Source organism: Nerophis ophidion, linkage group LG12 (genome assembly GCF_033978795.1).
Source record: "Nerophis ophidion isolate RoL-2023_Sa linkage group LG12, RoL_Noph_v1.0, whole genome shotgun sequence".
In the NCBI taxonomy this organism is placed as follows: domain Eukaryota; kingdom Metazoa; phylum Chordata; class Actinopteri; order Syngnathiformes; family Syngnathidae; genus Nerophis; species Nerophis ophidion.
Genome location: NC_084622.1, coordinates 37815531 through 37840371, shown reverse-complemented (window position 1 = coordinate 37840371; position 24841 = coordinate 37815531). Strand labels below are relative to the sequence as shown.

General features: G+C 42.6%; 1 protein-coding gene across 1 annotated transcript in view; it reads left to right on the top strand.

Moving 5' to 3' along the window:
• The window catches only part of LOC133563410 (zinc finger protein 469), a 787165-nt gene that overhangs the window by 535257 nt on the left and 227067 nt on the right, over window positions 1–24841 (top strand). The window contains exon 5 of the mRNA XM_061917527.1: window positions 11945–12082. The gene's annotated coding sequence lies outside the window, so the exon portion shown is untranslated. The remainder of the gene's footprint in view (window positions 1–11944; window positions 12083–24841) is intronic.

Below are 24841 nucleotides of genomic sequence, written 5' to 3'. Positions count from 1 at the left end.
ATTTGGCGGGGGAGGGTCCTGGCAGAAGTGCATTGTGGGTCATGGAATGCTAACTGCTATATGCTATATGCTACTGCCGTAGCTATTAAAATTGATAATTTTATCGTTGGTGGTAACTTATAAAAACTGAGAAGGGCTGAACAAAAAATGCCACCGAAAAGGAAATCATGTACTGCAGATTACAAGTTGGACGTAGTGAAATATGCAGCAGAAAACGACAAGAGGAAGCGGCGCATACCTTTGGAGTTGGCAGAGTTGTTTTGAAGCGACATCGGGGAAAAATATTTCATCGGATTTATCGATTAGGAGTGACAGATTGTTTGGTAAACATATAGCATGTTCTATATGTTATAGTTATTTGAATGACTCTTACCATAATATGTTACGTTAACATACCAGGCACCTTCTCAGTTGGTTATTTATGCGTCATATAACGTACACTTATTCATCCTGGTGCTCACTATTCTTTATTTATTTTAAATTGCCTTTCCAATGTCTATTCTTGGTGTTGGATTTTATCGAATAAATTTCCCCCAAAAATGTGACATACTCCAGTGCGACGTATTTATGTTTTTTTCCATCTTTATTATGCATTTTCGGCCGGTGCGACGTATACTCCGGAGCGATTTATAATCCGAAAAATACGGTATTCTCTACAAAATATTATATTACTTTAATTCGGTTTTATGTTAATATTTGTAGTTAGATTAGATTAGATTAGATAGTACTTTATTTATTCCGTCACGAGAGTTCCTTCAGGAAAATTACAATTTTCAGCACAATCCCATTCAAGATCAGACAAACATTAAAGGGAGACAGAACAGGATCGCTGACGGGTCTGCCGGCTTCCAGCGCCCCTTACAAAAAAAAAAGATGAGATACAGGTAAACAAGGGGGGGGGGGGAATAGAAGATTAAAATAAAATAAAAAAATCGGTCTTAGCCTGGGCCCTGGAGAGGGGGTGCAGACTGAGGCCAAGGGAAAAAAACAACAACAACTCATAACCATAGTACACATCCCTCTTACATGTGTGTAAGAGGGAAACATCAAACATCAAAGAACACAGAGGACATTAAAGACATTAAAGCAGCAGATACAACCAGACACTTCTACATACAGCTATGAATAAAAAGTAAAAGAAACATATCCACTGTGGTGGCCTCTGCGGTGTTCCACGCCATCGTCCGCTGGGGTGGAAGGAGCATGGCCAGAGACAGGAGCAGACCCAACAAAGCAACAAAGACAGCCGACTCCACTCTCGGCCAGTGTCCAGTCCGCATGGATGAGCGATGATACATCCAAGGAGACTGAGGTGTCCGACACCTGCTCACCCAGTCAAGACACCGCGAAGCCTCTCCGTCCCAGCGCTCCGTGCTAGCTCCGCAGCCCTGTCCCCTCATCCGCATCTCCTCCAGTCCCTCCAAACCGACTCCGGTGTGGCAGAGACCCAGCAGCTGGTCTCCATGGCCAAAAGGCTCCCGGGAGGCAGATCCAGAAGTCCACAAAAAAAGCACCACAGAGGTCACGAAAGTGACACCCCTTGTCACACAGTCCCAAAGGGTCCCGGACCAAAATGCAAAAAAATATATAACACATGAAAACAAGTTCCCTGGAAGTGATTAATTTGATTTGATTTTTTTCTGTAAAAAAAAGGTATTTGGTTTTTAAGTGACCCCTTAAGACGCCTTATTACTGAAAACTAAGGTTCCACTGAAATTCTTTTAAAACCGTAATCCTTTTGCCTGCCATATTTGTGTATTTACTCTCCAGTAATTACATGACATCACATTTCTATGTACGTGTAGCTGTTCTTTCCTAATGCTCGATAAACTTTGCTCACAATGATTAACATTGTGAAAGTTTCCGATTCGGAACAGGGTATTGAAAGCCGCAGTTATGTCCATTTTCCAACCACCCTCACTACATTTGTCTACCCCCTGAAGATGATGGTAATTCCTGCCTTCGACCGGAATTGGGATAAGCAATTTCCAGTGAGTGTGTCTTGCAAAATTTCCCTTCACTTCAAATCCTCCGCATCAACATAGCCAGGACACATCTATTGTGTATTTTGCATTTGAAAGTATGCAGCAAACACAGACGACAGCGTATCTGGGACCTAAACTGGAATCAATCTTATCATCTTGAGCACATTAGGGTCCATGACAGAACTGGACCAAGGATGTTTGAAACTACACAAAAAAGACTTGGGAAGATTATGGGGGAGTGAGGCTTGACCGCCCAGTAGAGAAAGGAAGTCGTGCCAAATTCCCAAAGTCTACATCATGACTCAGGGTTCAAGGCCTCGATACTTATAAACACAAACATTCACATCATTTTGAATACTAAAACATTATAAAGACCTGTTTTTTTTTTCTTTCAACCTTAAAGCGGTTTCAATTCCAATAGGTAACTGGGGGAAAAGGTGTGGAGAGAAAATCCGGGGGAGTTGCATGTTTACAAGTGGGACAATCCTCATATGGCTTTAGCCAATTCAACAATTTCTGATTATAATTATTATTATTTTTTTCTATAACTCTTTCATCCAACTTATGTGTGCGGTCATGGTCAGGGTCACGTTTGGGGTGTAAGCACTGCTCTGGTTTGTGTCCTGATTAGATTACTAGATGACCACAGATATGAACTGCTTAGTATCACATCCCTTGTCATATTTCCTTCTCTCCAGTGTGTTGCAAATAATGCAGTGTTTGATTGATTGATTGATACTTTTATTAGTAGATTGCACAGTACAGTACATATTCTGTACAATTGACCACTAAATGGTAACACCCGAATAAGTTTTTCAACTTGTTTAAGTCGGGGTCCACGTTAATCAATTCATGGTACAAATATATACTATCAACATAATACAGTCATCACACAAGTTAATCATCATAGTATGTACATTGAATTATTTACATTATTTACAATCCGGGGGGTGGGATGAGGAGATTTGGTTGATATCAGAACTTCAGTCATCAACAATTGCATCAACAGAGAAATGTGGACATTGAAACAGTGTAGGTCTTATTTAGTAGGATATGTACAGCCAGCAGAGAACATAGTGAGTTCACATAGCATAAGAACAAGTATATACATTAGAAGTACATTTGAGTTGTTTATAATCCGGGGAGATGGGATGTGAATGGAGGAGGGTATTAGTAAAGTGTTGAAGTTGCCTGGAGGTGTTGTTTTAGAGCGGTTTTGAAGGAATATAGAGATGCACTTACTTTTATACATGAACATAGTTACTCATCATCCGTGACTTGTATGTTTCATATTTTGTGATAACATGCTTTAAATACAATAGAGCCTCGGTTTACAAACTTCATCGGTTCTTGAACAGGATTAGTAAATAGAACAGTTTGTACATTGATGCAAATTTCATGATAAGAAATAATGCAAACATGAATAATGGGTCCCAGCCTGGACAAAAATCGATATTTTCTACACAGTATTTGTCATGTCTTGTGATCATGTTTTGTTTAGTTATGTTCTGTTTACTTTAACACTCCATTGTTTCCTGTTTTTGCACTTCCTTGTTTGCTTGGTGACCATGCCAACCAATTAGTTTCACCTGTCATGTCACGCCCCTGATTTGTTTTGACTCACGCACCTGTTCCGTCACCTGTATTATTTAAACCGAAAGTTGCCAGGAATTTAGCCTGGCAACTTTACCTATGTTCACTTCATGCCATGCTACCTCTGATACGGTCCATAGTTTTGCTTCTTGCCATGCCACGTAAGTTTTAGTTTTTTTATGTCACAGTTATCGAGTTTTGTTTCATGTTCATAGTTTTTCTGCCAAAGTGCTAGTTTTTGTTTCATTAGCCAAATGTTGTACTTCCGCCTTGTGCGCGCCTTTTGTTTGTTCAATTTGTTAGTGTTAAAATAAATTATGTTGATTGATTGATTGGTACTTTTATTAGTAGATTGCACAGTACAGTACATATTCCGTACAATTGACCACTAAATGGTAACACCCGAATAAGTTTTTCAACTTGTTTAAGTCGGGGTCCACGTTAATCAATTCATGTCCTTACCTTCACGCCTTGCCCGTGCCAACTTTCCTTTGCTTTCCGGGAAAACAACCCCCAAAGTCCACGTATTGACAGTATTAAGCACTATACAGTACTGTATATCGAACAAACATAACACGGGGTGATGGATCAATGTCTATTTGATATACAACAATGAGGTGAACCGTCCTCCTATCCAGCCGGTCTGCCGACACACACACACACTGTCATTAACCCTGTGGTGCGCTCACAATCAGAAAACTCTTTAACTTTAACACCCAAGTCACTACAGTGTTTAGGAATGACAAATACCTTGTTGATCTTCTAGGTGTGTAGTGGGGGGAAGGTAGGGGGCAGTGTTGACAACGCTGTGGATACGCCATAAATATTTCAAACCACTCATTGCTTGTCCATTGTTTTCCTTACTCGTATTAAGCCAGTAAAACAAGCAAAATAATGTAAAGATGCTATAAATGTCATAATCCCACAATTTTTATTTTCCTGTGGTTAGTATCACTTCCTGTCCTGATGCTCTTTTTTGTCGGTATTGGTCTCTCTGTTTTTTGCAGCACCTTCACTTTCTCTTTGTTGTCCTGTCAGCACACATGTCCCTCATTGTTGATTGGTTTTATTTTAGTGGCACTTTGTTCCCACTTTCAGTGCTGGTTCATTACGTAGTGTATGCCGTAGTGTGCTGTTGCTTTATGAGTACATGCTAGACCAGGGGTCACCAACGTGCCCGTAAGGACCAGATGAGTCGCCCGCTGGCCTGTTCTAAAAATAGCTCAAATAGCAGCACTTACCAATTAGCTGCCTCAATTTTTTTTAGATTGTATTCAAAGCTGGTCTCGCTTTGCTTGACATTTTTAATTCTAAGAGAGACAAAACTCAAATAGAATTTGAAAATCCAAGAAAATATTTTAAAGACTTGGTCTTCACTTGTTTAAATATATTCATTTTTTATTTACTGTGCTTCTTATAAATTTGAGAAAGACAATTTTAGAGAAAAAATACAACCTTTAAAATGATTTTAGGATTTTTAAACACATATACCTTTTTGCCTTTTAAATTCCTTCCTCTTCTTTACGGACAATTTAAATCAATGTTCAAGTAATTTTAATTTTTTTTTTATTGTAAAGAATAATAAATACATTTTAATTTAATTTTTCATTTTAATTTAATTTTTCATTTTAGCTTCTGTTTTTTCGACGAAGAATATTTGTGACATATTTCTTCAAACTTATTATGATTAAAATTTTAAAAAATTATTCAGGCAAATCTAGAAAATCTGTAGAATCAAATGTAGATCTTATTTCAAAGTCTTTTGAATTTCTTTTAAAATTTTTGTTCTGGAAAATCGAGAAGAAATGATGATTTGTCTTTGTTAGAAATATAGGTCGGTCCAATTTGTTATATATTCCAACAAAGTGCAGAATGGATTTTAACCTATTTAAAACATGTCATGAAAATTGTAAAATCAATCTTAATCAGGAAAAATTACTAATGATGTTTTTTTATTTTTTTCAAAAAGATTCGAATTAGCTAGTTTTTGTATTTATTTTTTTTGGTTGAATTTTGAATTTTAAAGAGTTGAAATTGAAGATAAAATATGTTTCAAAACTGTATTTTCATTTTTTTCGTGTTTTCTCCTCTTTTAAACTGTTCAATTAAGTGTTTTTTCATCATTTACTCTCTACAAAAAACCTTCTGTAAAAGGAAAAAAAATGTACGACGGAATGACGGACAGAAATACCCATTTTTTTTATAGATATACATTTATTTATTAAAGGTAAATTGAGCAAATTGGCTATTTCTGGCAATTTATTTAAGTGTGTATCAAACTGGTAGCCCTTCGCATTAATCAATACCCAAGAAGTAGCCCTTGGTTTCAAAAAGGTTAGTGACCCCTATGCTAGACCTTTGTTATTTTTCTTCTGCCCGGTTTCATATCCAAATAGCCTTCTGTCTGCACGACACTTGTCTTTTCTGCATTTTGAGATCACGTCAAAAGCCGACCTACTGCACCGTCACAGAAAACGTTTAAAAAGCAGATAAAGTACAGTAGTACAGTAGCTAACGACAACACTGCTCTGCTGACGGAGATTGATCAGCTCACCCACAATGGGTGTGTTACAGGCACATAATGGGGGGATGAAAAGTTCGTTCACTGAGGTCCCTTCTACACTAAACTGGCTAAGGTTATCCAGGGTAAATTCCACCTAACCTTATCCTTGTCCACACACACACTATCGCTAAAATTCGCTCCATTTTGTCCACTAAAGACGCCGAGATCATTATCCATGCGTTTGTTACGTCTCGTCTCGATTACTGTAACGTATTATTTTCGGGTCTCCCCATGTCTAGCATTAAAAGATTACAGTTGGTACAAAATGCGGCTGCTAGACTTTTGACAAGAACAAGAAAGTTTGATCACATTACGCCTGTACTGGCTCACCTGCACTGGCTTCCTGTGCACTTAAGATGTGACTTTAAGGTTTTACTACTTACGTATAAAATACTACACGGTCTAGCTCCAGCCTATCTTGCCGATTGTATTGTACCGTATGTCCCGGCAAGAAATCTGCGTTCAAAAGACTCCGGCTTATTAGTGATTCCTAGAGCTCAAAAAAAGTCTGCGGGCTATAGAGCGTTTTCCGTTCGGGCTCCAGTACTCTGGAATGCCCTCCCGGTAACAGTTCGAGATGCTACCTCAGTAGAAGCATTTAAGTCTCATCTTAAAACTCATCTGTATACTCTAGCCTTTAAATAGACCTCCTTTTTAGACCAGTTGATCTGCCACTTCTTTTCTTTCTCCTATGTCCCCCCCTCCCTTGTGGAGGGGGTCCGGTCCGATGACCATGGATGAAGTACTGACTGTCCAGAGTCGAGACCCAGGATGGACCGCTCGTCGGGACCCAGGATGGACCGCTCGCCTGTATCGGTTGGGGACATCTCTACGCTGCTGATCCGCTTGAGATGGTTTCCTGTGGACGGGACTCTCACTGCTGTCTTGGAGCCACTATGGATTGAACTTTCACAGTATCATGTTAGACCCGCTCAACATCCATTGCTTTCGGTCCCCTAGAGGGGGGGGGTTGCCCACATCTGAGGTCCTCTCCAAGGTTTCTCATAGTCAGCATTGTCACTGGCGTCCCACTGAATGTGAATTTTCCCTGCCCACTGGGTGTGAGTTTTCCTTGCCCTTTTGTGGGTTCTTCCGAGGATGTTGTAGTCGTAATGATTTGTGCAGTCCTTTGAGACATTTGTGATTTGGGGCTATATAAATAAACATTGATTGATTGATTGACACTGGTTGTTTAAGACCCCCTAACCCCCTCCGTCCGCCGGCGCAACGCAACCTCATATGCATGCACGGAACTTGTGCACGTCATAGTCACCTCCGTAGTTGCTTTCTGTGCAAGTTCCTAAATGTAACGTATCTGAACAATATCCAGTGTTGTGGTATTTCATTTAATCCAGTGTGCTGTGGGGCCCTATTGTAGTGAATCACGCTGGAGACATCATAAATATATACAATCTTTAAACAAAGTAGACAATGTGATAAAGAACATTTTACATCAATCAATCTTGGGATATAGATATCTGGTCAGGACATTCCTCACTTGTTTGCCTTCACCTTCATTTGTTTTTCGTAACTTTATATACTCTGGACCTAGACGTTGAGTCCGCGACATAAATGGCGGACAATTCCTGATACGGTCTGCTTTGCCAGTCCAAATGCATTCTATGTTTTCGGTAGTCTTCTCTTGTCAGCCAGGTAATACAAAGCACATGCTACCTTTTTTTTTTATCACATCCACGGGTACCCGTATTTTCGTTGTCACTCCTTCGACAAATGGATAGAGTTTTTCAGTAAGTACAATCACAGCTGACCTGGACATTCGAAAGTTCTCTTGCCGTCTGAGAAGTGTTGTATCCGAAATAGCTGCAATCGCTTTCTCTTTAAGGTATTCAGGTGTGGTTTCTACAGGCGTCTGTACATGTAGAGGAAGGGGAAACACAGCATGTCTGGATGACTCGCCTCCATCTTTCTACTATTTACCTCCGAGTGGGAATGGGTTGGTATGAAGCTGGCTGTGGCGCGTTCTTTCTGACGTCACTTCCTGTCTGGGGCGCGGTCTTTCCGGCATCACGTCCTCTCTGAACTCAGTTTGTAAACGATCAATGAGTCCAGACAAAACTAAGAGCCGGAGATTCAAGAAATACACAGCGCGCTTACCCATGTAAAAAATGATTCAAGGAGGTTCCCCTAGGGAACCTACGGCTCTAGAGCCAGATGTGGCTCTTTTGATGACTGCATCTGGCTCTCAGATAAATCATAGCTGACATTGCTTAACATGATAAGTAATGAATAATTCCGCTGGTAATCACAGTGTTAAAAATAACATTCAAATAATAAATAAATGGGTTGTACTTGTATAGCGCTTTTCTACCTTCTCAAAGCGCTTTGACACAACTTCCACATTTACCCATTCACACACACATTCACACACTGGTGGAGGGAGCTGCCATGCAAGGCGCCAACCAGCACCCATCAGGAGCAAGGGTGAAGTGTCTTGCTCAGGACACAACGGACGTGACGAGGTTGGTACTAGGTGGGATTTGAACCAGGGACCCTCGGGTTGCGCACGGCCGATCTCCCACTGCGCCACGCCGTCCCCCATTCAAAATATAAAACATTCTCTTACATTTTACTTCCCATCAGTGCTCTTATTTTGTTTCCGTTTCCTGATTGTCCCACAAGGCGCAGTTTTTTTTCCCCTCACCCGCTGTTGATTGGCAGCCGGTTCACACCTGCTGCCTATCAGCATGTTTCTATTTATGCTTGTCTCACGCGCTCCTCAGGGCTCGAAGATTGACTATTGTTTAGAACTGTACATGCAAGACTGCTTCATTCTCCTCTGTTGATGATATTAAAAGCATCTTACGTCTCGCCTCGATTACTGTAACGTATTATTTTCGGGTCTCCCCATGTCTAGCATTAAAAGATTACAGTTGGTACAAAATGCGGCTGCTAGACTTTTGACAAGAACAAGAAAGTTTGATCACATTACGCCTGTACTGGCTCACCTGCACTGGCTTCCTGTGCACTTAAGATGTGACTTTAAGGTTTTACTACTTACGTATAAAATACTACACGGTCTAGCTCCATCCTATCTTGCCGATTGTATTGTACCATATGTCCCGGCAAGAAATCTGCGTTCAAAGGACTCCGGCTTATTAGTGATCCCCAAAGCCCAAAAAAAGTCTGTGGGCTGTAGAGCTTTTTCATTTCGGGCTCCAGTACTCTGGAATGCCCTCCCGGTAACAGTTCGAGATGCTACCTCAGTAGAAGCATTTAAGTCTCACCTTAAAACTCATTTGTATACTCTAGCCTTTAAATAGACTCCCTTTTTAGACCAGTTGATCTGCCGTTTCTTTTCTTTTTCTTCTATGTCCCATTCTCCTTTGTGGAGGGAGTCCGGTCCGATCCGGTGGCCATGTACTGCTCGCCTGTGTATCGGCTGGGGACATCTCTGCGCTGCTGATTAGCCTCCGCTTGGGATGGTTTCCTGCTGGCTCCACTGTGAACGGGACTCTCGCTGCTGTGTTGGATTCGCTTTGGACTGGACTCTCGCGACTGTGTTGGATCCATTATGGATTGATCTTTCACAGTATCATGTTCTCATATGTTCTCATAGTCATCAGTATCATCAGTATCACAGTATCACGTTCTCATAGTCATTATTGTCACCGATGTCCCACTGGGTGTGAGTTTTCCTTGCCCGAGGATGTCGTAGTGGTTTGTGCAGCCCTTTGAGACACTAGTGATTTAGGGCTATATAAGTAAACATTGATTGATTGATTGATCTTTCTTGCTCTTTGCTCTCCGGGTTCCTGCATCTTGGGGTCGCCACTACTGCTGCCATGCGAGTTTGTGACATATTATACTCTATAAATGTTGGTCTTACATAAAAATGCAGACATTAAGTTGTACTCAGTGTTAAAAATTTGGCTCTCACGGAAATACATTTTATGTATTTGGCTTAAATGGCTCTCTCAGCCAAAAAGGTTCCCGACCCCTGCCTTAAACGATGGTTTAGTGGGACTTGCGCTAAACTATTATTCGTTTAAGAGGTTATCCGGTTTGGTGTAGACATAGCCTGAGACAAGGTTCGTACAACAAAGCATATTTCTATTCGGTCTGTGGTTCGTAAATCGAAAAGTTCATACAGCGAGGTGTTTGTAAGTCACTACGTACTTTTTTCTCTGCTTGGTAACAAGAATGGATAGCCTAATAAAGACTCGCGGCATGTTTACTTTGAAACCGACTCGTTTTCACACAGTAAGCGTAGTGCATTCCTCACATTCTAGAAAGACAGTGTCACGGTCTTTTTAACCTTAAAGTAAGACTATGTTTGCATGCGCGTGTGTGTTTGTTTGTGTGAGGAAGAAGGAGAGAGAACTTAGCAGCTGAGTGAGCCATAGTACACAACTTCACATGCAGTAGTCTGCCGCCAGACCTTTGCATTTGTCTGAATTGTCCATTCAATAGTTTAACCCATGGGGGTCAAACTATGGCCTGCAGGCCAAACATGGCCCGCCGTGTTTTTTCATTTGGCCCTTGAGGCAATATCAAATTAACATTAGAGCTGGCCCGCCGGTATTATACAGCGGCGGTGTTGCTGTAACACCGCATTCACCGCTAATACTCATGCTTGCTAACACCCCCCCGACACCCCGATTTTCCAAGGAGACTCCCAAATTTCAGTGCCCCTCACGAAAATCACAGAGGGCAACCATTCTCCCAAATTTCTCCCGATTCCCACCTGGACAACAGTATCGGGGGCGTGCCTTAAAGGCACTGCCTCAAGCGTCCTCTAAAACCTTTCGTCACGTCCGCTTTTCCTACGTGGAAACAGCGTGCCGGCCTAGTCACATGATATATGTGGCTTTTACACACACACACGCTAATGCAATGCAAGCTTGGTCAACAGCCATACAGGTCACACTGAGGGTGGCCGTATAAACAACTTTAAGACTATACAAATAAACGCCACACTGTGAACCAACACTAAACGAGAATGACAAGCAAATTTCGGGAGAACATCCGCACTGTAACACAACATAAACACAACAGAACAAATACACAGAACCCCTTGCAGCACTACCTCTTCCTGGACGCTACAATATAAAAATGTATTATTAGACTGTGGGAAAAGTTTGTTTTGATATTTACCTGAGAAGGCTGCAAATAGAAAAGAGGCATTCAATTTCTATTTGAATTTGATTTGATATGCCATTGCTATTTTTAAATTATTAGTATTATTTGAAACTCGATTTTGCATGTCACTATAAAGTTATATAAGTCTCGCTTGTTCAATATTCAATGCAAAACTTGTTTGGGTCCCTATTAAAAGGTTAATTTGTTCAACCTTGGCCCGCGGCTTTGTTCAGTTTAAAATTTTGCCCACTCTGTATTTGAGTTTGACACCCCTGGTTTAACCGGTCAAGACATTTGGGGATTGGATTTTTACCAGGCAAAATAAGCCAAACCGTGTAACCTTACAGTGCATACAACATAGCTGAAGTTCATCTCCTTTTGTGACAGTTCGAGCATGCTGAGGCTCAGACTGAAAGAATGCTATATGTTTGTGCAGATTTAGATATAGCGACAGCATGGGGGGAAAAGAAGAAAATATTTGTGAACAGCGGAGGGGCTATAAAACATAGATCAAAGAATTCTATATGGTTCCGAAAATTTGAACAACAGAGTAGCAGGAACCGACGTAGTTATTTGTCATTTTATAGTGGAAGTACTCTCTCTTTTTGATTTTGAGGTTGTTTTTGGATGCCTGTCTCATCAATCTGGGCAGGACCTATTTACAACCCCCCTCCTTTTTCCCTGCCCTATTTCACTGCTGCAGAACGTAATGAGAGCCACGCGCTGACTACAGGTTGGGAAGTGAGTGAGGGAAAAGAGAGGCAGCGATAAGGAGAGGAGACGTTCTCAGGCACCTCACATCTTGGGAGTTTGGAGTCACTGTGCAACCCCGAGAGTTGAGGTGAGGGGTGACTATGTCTTTATTGGCTTGGTGCATGACAGTGTGTGTGTTTGTATGCAAACAAATCTTAATGCCTGGGGTGAGAATTTGTGTTTTGAAGAAGAAAAATGAAGGCAATGAGGGCAGAACTTCCCTCGTGCCTTCAGTGAAGGCTCCTATTCATGTGTGTGCACCATCCTTATGTCAGCCATCAGACTTTGACGCACGTGTGGCAGGTTTACCTTTCCGAGATCACAGTTGGGTGTGCGTGTGAATCATCCCGTGAAGTGGAGGAAAAAGACTCAGTGTTAAAGAAACTCGGCACAAATATTTATCTGCACGTGCCTGTTGATTCCTTGTGATTCACCGCTTGATTCAGCGTCTATGATATTTGCAGAAAACCCTTTTTCTCCCCCAGCTGTGGTCTGCAGCAGACAACAAATGAGAGGCAGACCTCAGAGAATCAAGACCTCATCTGGCCACAATGTGGGAAGCCTGCACATTTTGCTGTCACATGATTCTTGCAGTAAAAGATTTACATTTGCAGCAGACTTCAGATGTTATGCTGAAAATCGCAGAACAGATGGAGTGTATTGCTTGAAGAATGGCTTTTGGAGGCTAGGGAAAAGAGCATCTTCTGCTATTCACCTTTGATAGTATGGTGTGATAACCTGATGGTACACATCAAAAGTACCTTTTTATTGGCTATTCACTTATGGCTACAAATCTGTAAGCCAGTGGTCACCAACCTTTTTGAACCCAAAATCCCCAAACTCGGTTATAAACCAGGGAAACATCATCTTTTGAAGCAATTAAAAAAAAGACCCAATTCCTTCCAACTGAAGGCTTTTATTTGGCAATAATACCTTAGCTGTCACCACATCTAGTTTTGCTCAAACTTTTCAATCAGAGTATACAATTGTTTAGTGCAATTAATAGAAAATATGAATTGCCATGTCACTTTTGTTTGGCAAAAAATACACACATTTAAAAGTTAACGTACCAATGATTGTCACACACATACTAAATGTGGCGAAATTATTCTCTGCATTTGACCCATCACCCTTGATCACCCCCTGGGAGGTGAGGGGAGCAGTGAGCAGCAGCGGTGCCGCTCCCGGGAATCATTTATGGTGCTTTAACCCCCAATTCCAACCCTTAATGCTGAGTGCCAAGCAGGGAGGTAATGGGTCCCAATTTTTATAGTCTTTGGTATGACTCGGCCGGGATTTCAACTCACGACCTACCGATCTCAGGGCAGACACTAACCCAGGGGTGTCAAACTCAAATACAGAGTGGGCCAAAATTTAAAAACTGAACAAAGCCACGGGCCAAAATTGAACAAATTAACCTTTTGATAGGACCTAAACAAGTTTTGCAATGAATATTAAACAAGCAAAGCTTATGTTACTTTATAGTGACATGCAAAATAGAGTTTCAAATAATAATAATAATACTCCAAAAGGGAATAAGCGGTAGAAAATGGATGGATGGATAATTAAAAAATATCAATGGCATTTCAAATAAAATTTGGAATAAAAATGTAATGCCTCTTTTCTATTTGCAGCCCTCTGAGGTAACTATTAAAATAAACTTTTTCCAAAGGCTAATTATACATTTGAAAATAAAATAACAATAATGAATGAATCAAACATTCAAGTAGCCAGAGAAAGTGCAAGAATAAAAACGTTAATTATTGCTCAGTTTGCTAAACTGATTTGCTTTAACACCGAATATAAAACAAGCAACACTTATATAACTTAACAGTGCAAAATCAACTTTCAAAAAACAAACGAAAGAATACCAATGGCATATTAAATAAAATGAAAATAAAAAAATGGTGGTGGGGGCGGGGGGTGTATAGTGCAGCGTCCCGGAAGAGTTAGTGCTGCAAGGGGTACTGGGTATTTGTTCTGTTTTGTTTATGTCGAGAATGTTCTCCCGAAATGTGTTTGTCATTCTTGCTTGGTGTGGGTTCACAGTGTGGCGCATATTTGTAACAGTGTTAAAGTTGTTTACACGGCCACCTTCAGTATGGGTGTTGACCAAGTATGCTTGCATTCATTTCTGTGCGTAAAAGCCGCATTTATTATGTGACTGGGCTGGCACGCTGTTTGTAGGGAGGAAAAGAGGACATGACGACAGCTTGTAGAGTACGATAAAGGCACGGTCCTCAATATTGTTGTCCGGGTGGAAATTGGGAGAAATTCGGGAGAATGGTTGCCCCCGGGAGATTTTCGAGAGGGGCACTGAAATTCGGGAGTCTTCTAGGAAAATCGGGAGGATTGGCAAGTAAGAGTATTAGCGGTGAATGCGGTGTTACAGCGGCACCACTGCTGTATAATACCGGCGGGCCAGCTCTAATGTCAATTTGATATTGCCTTAAGGGCCAAATTTGGCCCGCGGGCCAGAGTTTGACACCCATGCTCTACCCACTAGGCCACTGAGTAGGCTATTTGCTATTGCTACGTTTAGTTTCGGTGAAACTTGACTTGCAAGAAAAAAAAACTTCATGGCAATATGAATTGCCATGTAAATTTAAAGTGTATGAAGTTGCAACATTTAATTTTCAACATGTGTCACTCAAGTCAGTGCAATGACTGTGACGGAACATCGGGAGTATTTTCTAAGTTGGCTCGTAATTGCACACATCTAGTCTGAGGCAGTTGGTAGGCAGCCAGTTTTAGTGCACATGTTTACTCGTCCCCAATAGTCGCTGTTCCCTGCTCTGGCTTTCAATTCACTGTCATTTTGCAAAGCAATTATTTCTATGCAACATCAGTTTGTAAAGAAAATGCATTTTTGAATTTGGCTGCTTTCCGTTCTCCATCAATTGGCGGCAAGGGTTTTGATACAAAAGCAGCAATGTCCTCCGGGGCCTTTACCTCTACAAAATGCCCACTGAACTCTGCTGTCACTTTGTCCAGGTGTGTGCGGTACACCTATGGGTGGAAAACAGCCTTGTCCTTGATGGGTTGAGATATTTTTTCCAGGTTATGAAAATGTGTTCGCTTCCTTTTTTTCAGATGAGTAGTCCAAACACACAACTTGGCCTTGAAGGCATTCACTGCATGTATCATGTGGGACATGTGCTTGTTTCCCCCCTGAATTGCAGTGTTTAGAGCAGGGGTCTCAAACTCACTTTACCTGGGGGCCACTGGATGCAGAGTCTGGGTGAGGTTGGGCCGCAAGAAAAGATTTCCTAAAAAAGTTTTTGCATACTCCTCAGAGTGGAATATATTTGTATTTAGCCAACGCACGAAGAATAATGTTGTTTCCGCAATGTGTTTTGTTCCGTTTTCCCTCCCTACAGCAAGACGGCGGGAAAGTACCGGGATAGCGAGCATAAAAAAGTGACAGCTCTCGGAGTGTTCATATAGAAATATTTGTAGTGTTCATCGGGTGAGGCAACGCAAATTAAACAATAATTTAAAAAAATAACGATCTGAATTGGTCCAGGTTATCGGGGACTGTTATTACTGACGGACAGGTGTTGCAGTGTGACTGCAGCCGGGCACGTAAGAAAACTCTCGTCTCCATGGCAACGTCTCTGTCAGGGTTATTTGGTGACGAACCCCAAGATGCAGAGATGGGTGCAGGCATGGAATGAGAAAACATGATTTAATTAAATATTAAGACAAAAACAAAACCAATAGGGTACATCAAACAAAAGGACCTAGCCTGGGAGCTAGAAAATAACGAACAGGAGCTTAGCGTGGAAGCTAGCGGGTAGCGAACAGGCAAACAGAAGTCGTACTTGTGTAATGACAAATAAAACGGAAGCAGCGAACAAAAAACAGTAAGCTACAAACATCAACTGAATATAGCTTACCGCTACGTTTGCAAAGACAAGGTACGACACGACAGGAGCGATAACACATCACAAGAGCGACTAGACGTGACAATGACAAGACGATACAATGATCCAGCAACTGACACAAGACAAAGCAGGTACAAATAGGAGCGGGCTGATTGGCAACTGGTGTGGCCAGGTGCCAATCAGCCGTAGCTGACGGGAAACACAGCACTCAGGGAACAAGACAGGAAGCTGACAAAATAAGAGCACTTGACAGGAACTAAGGACAGGAAATACTAAACACAGAGGAGAAACTAAAACACAAACAAAGTGTCAGTGGCAAGCCTGACAGTCTCTGTGGCTTTCACTCATTTGCCGCTTTTCCACTAACGCAGGGGTAGGCAACCCAAAACGTTGAAAGAGCCATTTTGACCCAAATAACACAACGCTGTCAGGCGCCATTTATGTAAAACTCGCGGGCCGCGCTAACGTTAAACTTTCATTTTAAGGTGGGGGCCGCAAAATAACGTCCTGTGGGCCACAATTGGCCCACTGAGACCCCTGGTTTAGAAGATTCAGTTTTGGGGTCAAATCTGTCAAAAAGCCCAGGTCAAGCAGCAATGCGTCATCGGACATTTCTTGGTGCTTCTCGTTCCTCGTTGACTGAAACTTCTTTATTTCTGGCAGCTAATCAACACAGCTTTGCAGCACTTTGCCATGACTCAGCCAGCAAACATCAGCATGGAGAATTAGGTCACCATAAGTGGTGACCTAATTAATGCCTTAAAAACCCACTACTATCGACCACGCAGTCTGATAGTTTATATATCAATGATGAAATATTAACATTGCAACACATGCCAATACGGCCTTTTTAGTTTACTAAATTGCAATTTTAAATTTCCCGCGAGGTATCCTGTTGAAAACGTCACGGAATGATGACGCGTATGATGACGCGTGCGCGTGACGTCACCGGTGGTAGCAGACAGGTTCTCCCAGCACCGATCACGACTAAAAGTAGTCTGTTTTTATCGCATAATTACACAGTATTCTGGACATCTGTGTTGCTGAATCTTTTGCAATTTGTTCAATTAATAATGGAGACATCAAAGAAGAAATATGTTGCTGGAATGCGGTGTATTGCAGCCGGCTGTAGCAACACAAACACAGCCGGTGTTTCTTTGTTTGTTGTGAAGCTTTAATATGGAACAGAGCGGTCAAGCAAACATGGTTCTCTACCATGTGTCAACCGGCAGGTTTCGGTCAGAAAATTGTGGTAATAAGTCGGCTCCTACCTTAAACATGAGCAGAGCTTGTGCCGTTCCTCCTGCAGCTATCAAAGAGGCAGCTGCGACTTTCTTGGCTGCTCCATGGCTTCCCTAAGAGACACTGGTGGTCACCACACCCCTCCGACTTTCAGCTATGACTATATAATCTCACTAAACACTAGTAACACAATAAGCAAATAAGGGATTTTCCAGAATTATCCTAGTAAATGTGTCTAATAACATCTGAATCGCTCCCACTGCCCTTGTCTTTTTTTTTTCCTTCTAGTCCAGAACACATCTGGCTCTAGAGCCAGATGTGACTCTTTTGATGACTACATATGGCTGTTAGATAATTATATTTATATAGCGCTTTTCTCTAGTGACTCAAAGCGCTTTACAAAGTGACACCCAATATCCAAGTTACATTTAAACCAGTGTGGGTGTCACTGAGGGCAGGTGTGTAAAGTGTCTTGCCCAAGGACACAACGCCAGTGACTAGGATGGCGGAAGCGGGAATCGAACCTGGAACCCTCAGGTTACTAGCACGGCCACTCTACCAACCGAGCTATGCCGAGTAACCGTGTAATACTCTTCCATATCAGTAGGTGGCAGTCGGTAGCTAATTGCTTTGTAGATGTGGGAAACAGCGGGAGGCAGAGTGCAGGTAAAAAAGGTGTCTAATGCTTAAACCAGGGGTAGGGAACCTATGGCTCTAGAGCCAGATATGGCTCTTTTGATAACTGCATCTGGCTCTCAGATAAATCTTAGCTGACATTGCTTAACACGATAAGTAATGAATAACTCCGCTGGTAATCACAGTTTCAAAAATAACGTTCAAATTATAAAACATTCTCATGCAATTTAATCCAACCATCCGTTTTCTACTGCACCTGTTCAAGATGTTGCATTAATGGTAAGAAGTATTATATGTATTATTGGTTAACTTTTATAATAACAATGTTGTTAAAAAGAATAAGAGACTTATTATACTCTATAAATGTTGGTCATACTTAAAAATGCATGAATTTAGTTGTCTTCATTGTTGAAAAATGTTATATGGCTCTTACGGAAATACATTGTGAAATATTTGACTTTCATGGCTCTCTTAGCCAAAAAGGGTCCCGACCCCTGTTCTAGTCCTTCACTCTCACTATCCTCCAACACGAATCTTTCATATTCGCTCAAAATAATGGGGAAATTGTCGCTTTCTCGGTCCGAATTGCTCTAGCTGCTGGTGGCCATGATTGTAAACAATGTGAGGATGTGAGGCGCTCTACATCCCGTGACGTCACGCGCACATCGTCTGCTACTTCCGGTACAGGCAAGGCTTCTTTATTAGCGACCAAAAGTTGCAAATATTTATCGTCGATGTTTTCTACTAAATCCTTTCAGCAAAAACATGGCAATATCGCAAAATGATCAAGTATGACACAGAATGGACCTGCTATCCCCGTTTAAATAAGAAAATCACATTTCAGTTGGCTTTTAAACAAGCAGTGTACAGGAGGTTTGGCTCTGAGTAGATCAGTTTGATACTAAGTGTCATGACATGGGAAAAATCCAACATTTGCCAAATTTGACCTGCTCAGTGGCTTTGTGGTTAGATTGTCCTTCATAAGACTGGAAGGTCGTGAGTTCAAACCCCGGCCGAGTCATACTAAAGACTATAAAAATGGGACCCTTTGCCTCCCTGCTTGGCACTCAGCATCAAGGGTTGGAATTGGGGGTTAAATCACCAAATGATTGCAGAGCGTGGCCACCGCTGCTGTTCACTGCTCCCCTCACCTCCCAGGGGGTGAACATGGGGATAAGGCCTGCTGATGAATGATACAATGGTAGCTGATAAAGTGGGGAAAATCAGGAACACCATGCATTGATGGCGCCCCATCAGTGTTGATCGCTACCAGTTTATAGGTTTAGATGTCATTTTCGGGCACATATTTTTTAAATGCATTGAAAATATCCAGTTTTATTGAAAAATAATCACATTGTGACAAGTCCTTTAGCACCTGTCCATCCAGGTACCCTGACGGTGATTCGATCCTCTTTGTCACAGTTGCGTGTCCGAGCGGGATACAGTCGATAGCTGCACTGATTTTGTTTTTTGTTTTTGAAGTCGCTGAAAAATGTGTTGGCTGTAATATCAATCGCCTCCTTGAGTATTTCTTCGTTCTTGTGTTTGGCCAGAGGGTAACTTACACGAAATGATGCTTCTGGGGCTGCATCGCGTAGAACATGGGTGTCAAACTCTGGCCCGCGGGCAAAATTTGTGGCCCTTGAGGCAATATTAGATTTAATTTGGCCCTTGAGGCAATATTAAATTAACATTAGAGCTGGCCCGCTGGTATTATACAGCGGCGGTGTCGCTGTAACACCGCATTCACCGCTAATACTCATGCTTGCTAACACCCCCCACCCCCCACACATACCCCGATTTTCCAAAGAGACTCCCAAATTTCAGTGCCCCTCACGAAAATCACAGGGGGCGACCATTCTCCCAAATTTCTCCCGATTCCCACCTGGACAACAATATCGGGGGCGTGCCTTAAAGGCACTGCCTCAAGCGTCCTCTAAAACTTTTCGTCACGTCCGCTTTTCCTACGTAGAAACAGCGTGCCGGCCTAGTCACATGATATATGTGGCTTTTACACACACACACGCTACGGCAATGCAAGCTTGGTCAACAGCCATACAGGTCACGTTGAGGGTGGCCGTATAAACAACTTTAAGACTATACAAATGAACGCCACACTGTGAACCAACACTAAACGAGAATGACAAGCAAATTTTGGGAGAACATCCGCACTGTAACACAACATAAACACAACAGAACAAATACACAGAACCCCTTGCAGCACTACCTCTTCCTGGACGCTACAATGCAAAAATGTATTATTAGCCTGTGGGAAAAGTTTATTTTGATATTTACCTGAGAAGGCTGCAAATAGAAAAGAAGCATTCAATTTCTATTTAAATTTGATTTGATATGCCATTGCTATTTTTAAATTATTAGTATTATTTCAAACTCGATTTTGCATGTCACTATAAAGTTATATAAGTCTCGCTTGTTCAATATTCAATGCAAAACTTGTTTGGGTCCCTATTAAAAGGTTAATTTGTTCAACCTTGGCCCGCGGCTTTGTTCAGTTTAAAATTTTGGCCCACTCTGTATTTGAGTTTGACACCCCTGGCGTAGAAGGTGTAACAAAGAGCCGCTCTTGTGCTTTCAATTGTGATTTTAGCTCCTCAACTTTTTTTGCACGAAGAGCAGTATGTGGTGGAAAGAGCTTCTTGAACTGTGGATATTTGGTGTTGTGATGCCGCCCCAGATTACATTTTTACCGAAAGCTTGATTTTGGTGGCCTAAGAAACATACAGTCTTTGTTGTGTACAGGAGTAGACGGCACAGACAACAAGGGTGTGGTATTTAGCTCTATGATTTATTTATATGTAAAGAACAAATAATAATATCAATAAACACGGGTATGGAGTGTGACTGGGCCAAAAGGGTGTAGTTGTGTGTGACTATGTGTAGGAAATAACTGCTGAGTGTTACCAGAGTGTTGAGCGAGAGGCAAATCCAAAAGGGGCAGGGCAGGCTCATGGATCCGTGAGCCAGGCAGGTAGTCGGGGGTATAGCGAGGCGTCAAAAGGTCCGTGTCCAGGCGGGAGGTCGAGATCCAAAGGGCAGCCAGAGAACCAGAGGGGAAACAGGGGAGACGAGACACACAGCTCATCACGTGGAATGAAGGCAGATTGCAGTAAGGACGACACGGAAGGCATGAACCAACCAAACAGGACAGTGGAGAACACACAGAGGGAGGGCAAGGTTGCATAGAGCTTGATGATAACTTATAGTACTTGAACAGATGATTGCGTTCTGGCGCCGGATAGCAGGCTGTGCAGGCTTCTGAAGGCTGATCAGCAGCAGGTGCGCTGATTGCTGGAAATTGATTACAGCCGCTTGCTGCTGCCGGACTGACACGCGCATGGTGCGCTCCTGGAGGTACGCTCATTAGAGCGCACAGATGAGGGAGCATTGGCATGCGCCCGGGCCGTGACACTCTTATCTTTAACAAGCTGAAAAATAAACCTTTCCTCCAACTCTGGTGAAAATGATATGCTTTGGTTTTCTTTCGAGGGGTCTACATTTTAGCTGCGTATGTACCTAGCAAAGATAACCTTTCATTATAGTGTCTCGTGCTGTGCGTGTTACATAATTGACAGGCAACATTGACCAATGACTGCATGGGACAGCACGCATTTTCATTGGACAATGGATACTCTCTGGGAGGGGAAGGAGAGTACTGGCCTTTTCATTGGATCTCGCTCCAGGAGGGGAGGAAACACAAATCACATCACTGATGTCTATATCATTAGCGAAATCTATCTGTAGAGTCTCGCGATCGGTGGATCGGCGATCCCTGCTACAAACACGTCCAAGGTGTGGAAGTGGGATGCCAGCGTGGGGCTCAAGTATAAAACAGACTAAGTGGTCACCAAGGAACCTTCCAGATTCCAGTCTGCTCTGTGCCCTCACTGAACCTCTGTTCCCTGATGGAACCTGCTCTCTTATGCCAGTCTACTTTCTTGGGCCTGCCTAACCACTATCCTTGTTTTAAAAGGTGGAAAATCCTCATAAACTGTGCCAGAGGTGGCATTCCCCATGCGAGTGTAATGTTGTAATTCTCAACAATATACACACGTACAGCTGGATACCGTGTGTATGTGTCTGGTTTGACCAAATTAGATTCCGAACATCCATTCAGCCATCATACTCCTGTAATGTAACATTTATATCAAATTTACCAGATTTGTTCATTATTCCGCTCCGAAACTTTTGTCCACGATAAAAACGCTCACATTTCAAATATCTTTGGTGGATTTTTTATTTATTTATGAGCGCTCAGTCTACAGTATTGTCAGCGGTGCAATAATTTAGACGTGAACAATGCTTTACAACAATACAAAGGACTGGGGATATTAGGCACAAACTATGTGCGCTGAAAATGCTGGCTGGGAAAAACAGAAAGTGCTGTCATCGAAAGCCAAAGGAATGAAACCTCTGGTTGAAAGTAAAAGTGTTTGAACAGATGGAAAAACGAGGGCGTGACAGAAAAGACACAGCTCAGAGCTAAGGGGGATAAATGACAGCTTCCAAGTGGCCTAGTAAAGGCTGCTGGGATGACAACGTCTTAACGTTAAACTCGCTCCTTCTTGCTCCTCTTCGTTCACTTTTACAAGTTCAGAAGCTGGACGCTCGTCTGGAACTAGCCCATTGTCTGAATGCACGTATGTGAATAAGAACTTGAGAAATACAATACAATAATCAAACATCCATCCATCCATCCATCATCTTCCGCTTATCCGAGGTCGGGTCGCGGGGGCAGCAGCCTAAGCAGGGAAGCCCAGACTTCCCTCTCTCCAGCCACTTCGTCTAGCCCTTCCCGGGGGATCCCGAGGCGTTCCCAGGCCAGCCGGGAGACATAGTCTTCCCAACGTGTCCTGGGTCTTCCCCGTGGCCTCCTACCGGTTGGACCTGCCCTAAACACCTCCCTAGGGAGGCGTTCGGGTGGCATCCTGACCAGATGCCCAAACCACCTCATCTGGCTCCTCTCGATGTGGAGGAGCAGCGGCTTTACGTTGAGCTCCTCCCGGATGGCAGAGCTTCTCACCCTATCTCTAAGGGAGAGCCCCGCCACCCGGCGGAGGAAACTCATTTCGGCCGCTTGTACCCGTGATCTTATCCTTTCGGTCATGACCCAAAGCTCATGACCATAGGTGAGGATGGGAACGTAGATCGACCGGTAAATTGAGAGCTTTGCCTTCTGGCTCGGCTCCTTCTTCACCACAACGGATCGATACAACGTCCGCATTACTGTAGACGCCGCACCGATCCGCCTGTCGATCTCACGATCCACTCTTCCCCTACTACTCAAAAAAGTTAGTGATGTTTTGCTTCCAGGTGACTATTTGACATGACCCTGAAATGCATTCTAACCTCTGCAGGTGGACCTAATTTAACAGTTCTCCATCTCAGTGTTTTTCAACCACCGTGCCATGGCCCACTAGTGTGCCGTGGAAGATGGTGTCATTTCACCTAATTGGGTTAAAAATATTTTTTTGCAAACCAGTAATTAGAATCCACAAATAATGTACCTTAAAACTCATTTGTATACTCTAGCCTTTAAATAGACTCCCTTTTTTTTTTAGACCAGTTGATCTGCCGTTTCTTTTCTTTTTCTTCTATGTCCCACTCTCCCGTGTGGAGGGGGTCCGGTCCGATCCGGTGGCCATGTACTGCTCGCCTGTGTATCGGCTGGGGACATCTCTGCGCTGCTGGTCCGCCTACGCTTGGGATGGTTTCCTGCTGGCTCCGCTGTGAACGGGACTCTCGCTGCTGTGTCTTGGATCCTCCTTGGACTGGACTCTCGCGACTGTGTTGTATCCATTGTGGATTGAACTTTCGAAGTATCCTGTTAGATCCGCTCGACATCCATTGCTTTCCTCCTCTCTAAGGTTCTCATAGTCATCATTGTCACCGACGTCCCACTGGGTCATTATAGTCACCGACGTCCCACTGGGTGTGAGTTTTCCTTGCCCTTATGTGGGCCTACCGAGGATGTCGTAGTGGTTTGTGCAGCCCTTTGAGACACTAGTGATTTAGGGCTATATAAGTAAACATTGATTGATTGATTGATACTGTTGTTGAGTGTCGGTGCTGAGTAGAGCTTGGCAGAATAATACTCTTCCATATATCGGTAGCTAATTTTTTTGTCGTGATCACAATATGCAGACAACAGCGTGCGGGTAAAAAGGTATCTAAAGCTTAAACCAAAAATAAACAGAAGGCGAGTGCCGCTAAGAAAAGGCATTGAAGCTTAGGGAGAGCTATGCAGAATGAAACTAAAACTGAACTGGCTACAAAGTAAACAGAAACAGAACGCTGGACGACAGCAAAGACTTACAGCGTGTGGAGCAGAGAAGGCGTCCACAAAGTACATCCATACATGACATGACAATCAACAATGTCCACACAAAAAAGGATAGCAACAACTTAAAGGCCTACTGAAACCCACTACTACCGACCACGCAGTCTGATAGTTTATATATCAATGATGAACTTTTTAATTTCCCGCGAAGTGTCGTGTTGAAAACGTTGCGGTATGATGACTTGTATGATGACGCGTGCGTTTGACGTCTCGGGTTGTATTATTTTCCAGCCCGATCCAAGCTGTAAGTAGTCTGCTTTAATAACATAATCAAACAGTATTCTGGACATCTGTGTTGCTGAATATTTTGCAATTTGTTCAATTAATAATGGAGAAGTCAAATTAGAAAGATGGAGGTGTAAAGATTTTAGCCTTTAGCCACACAAACACACGGTGATTCCTTGTTCGAAATTCCCATAGGGGAAGCTTTACTATGGATCAGAGCGGTCAAGCGAACATGGATCCCGACTACATGTCAACCGGTAGTTTTCGGTGAGAAAATTGTGGTAATAAGTCGGCTCTTACCGGAGATCAGCGGAGCTTCTGTGCTGCTGCAGCTGTGTGACTTCTCTCAGAGACTCTGCCGTCAACACACCCCTCCGACTATCAGGTACTATTTAACTCACTAAAACACTAGCAGCACAATAGGCAGATAAGGGATTTCCCAGAATTATCCTAGTAAATATGTCTAAAAACATCTGAATCGCTCCCACTGCACTCGCTT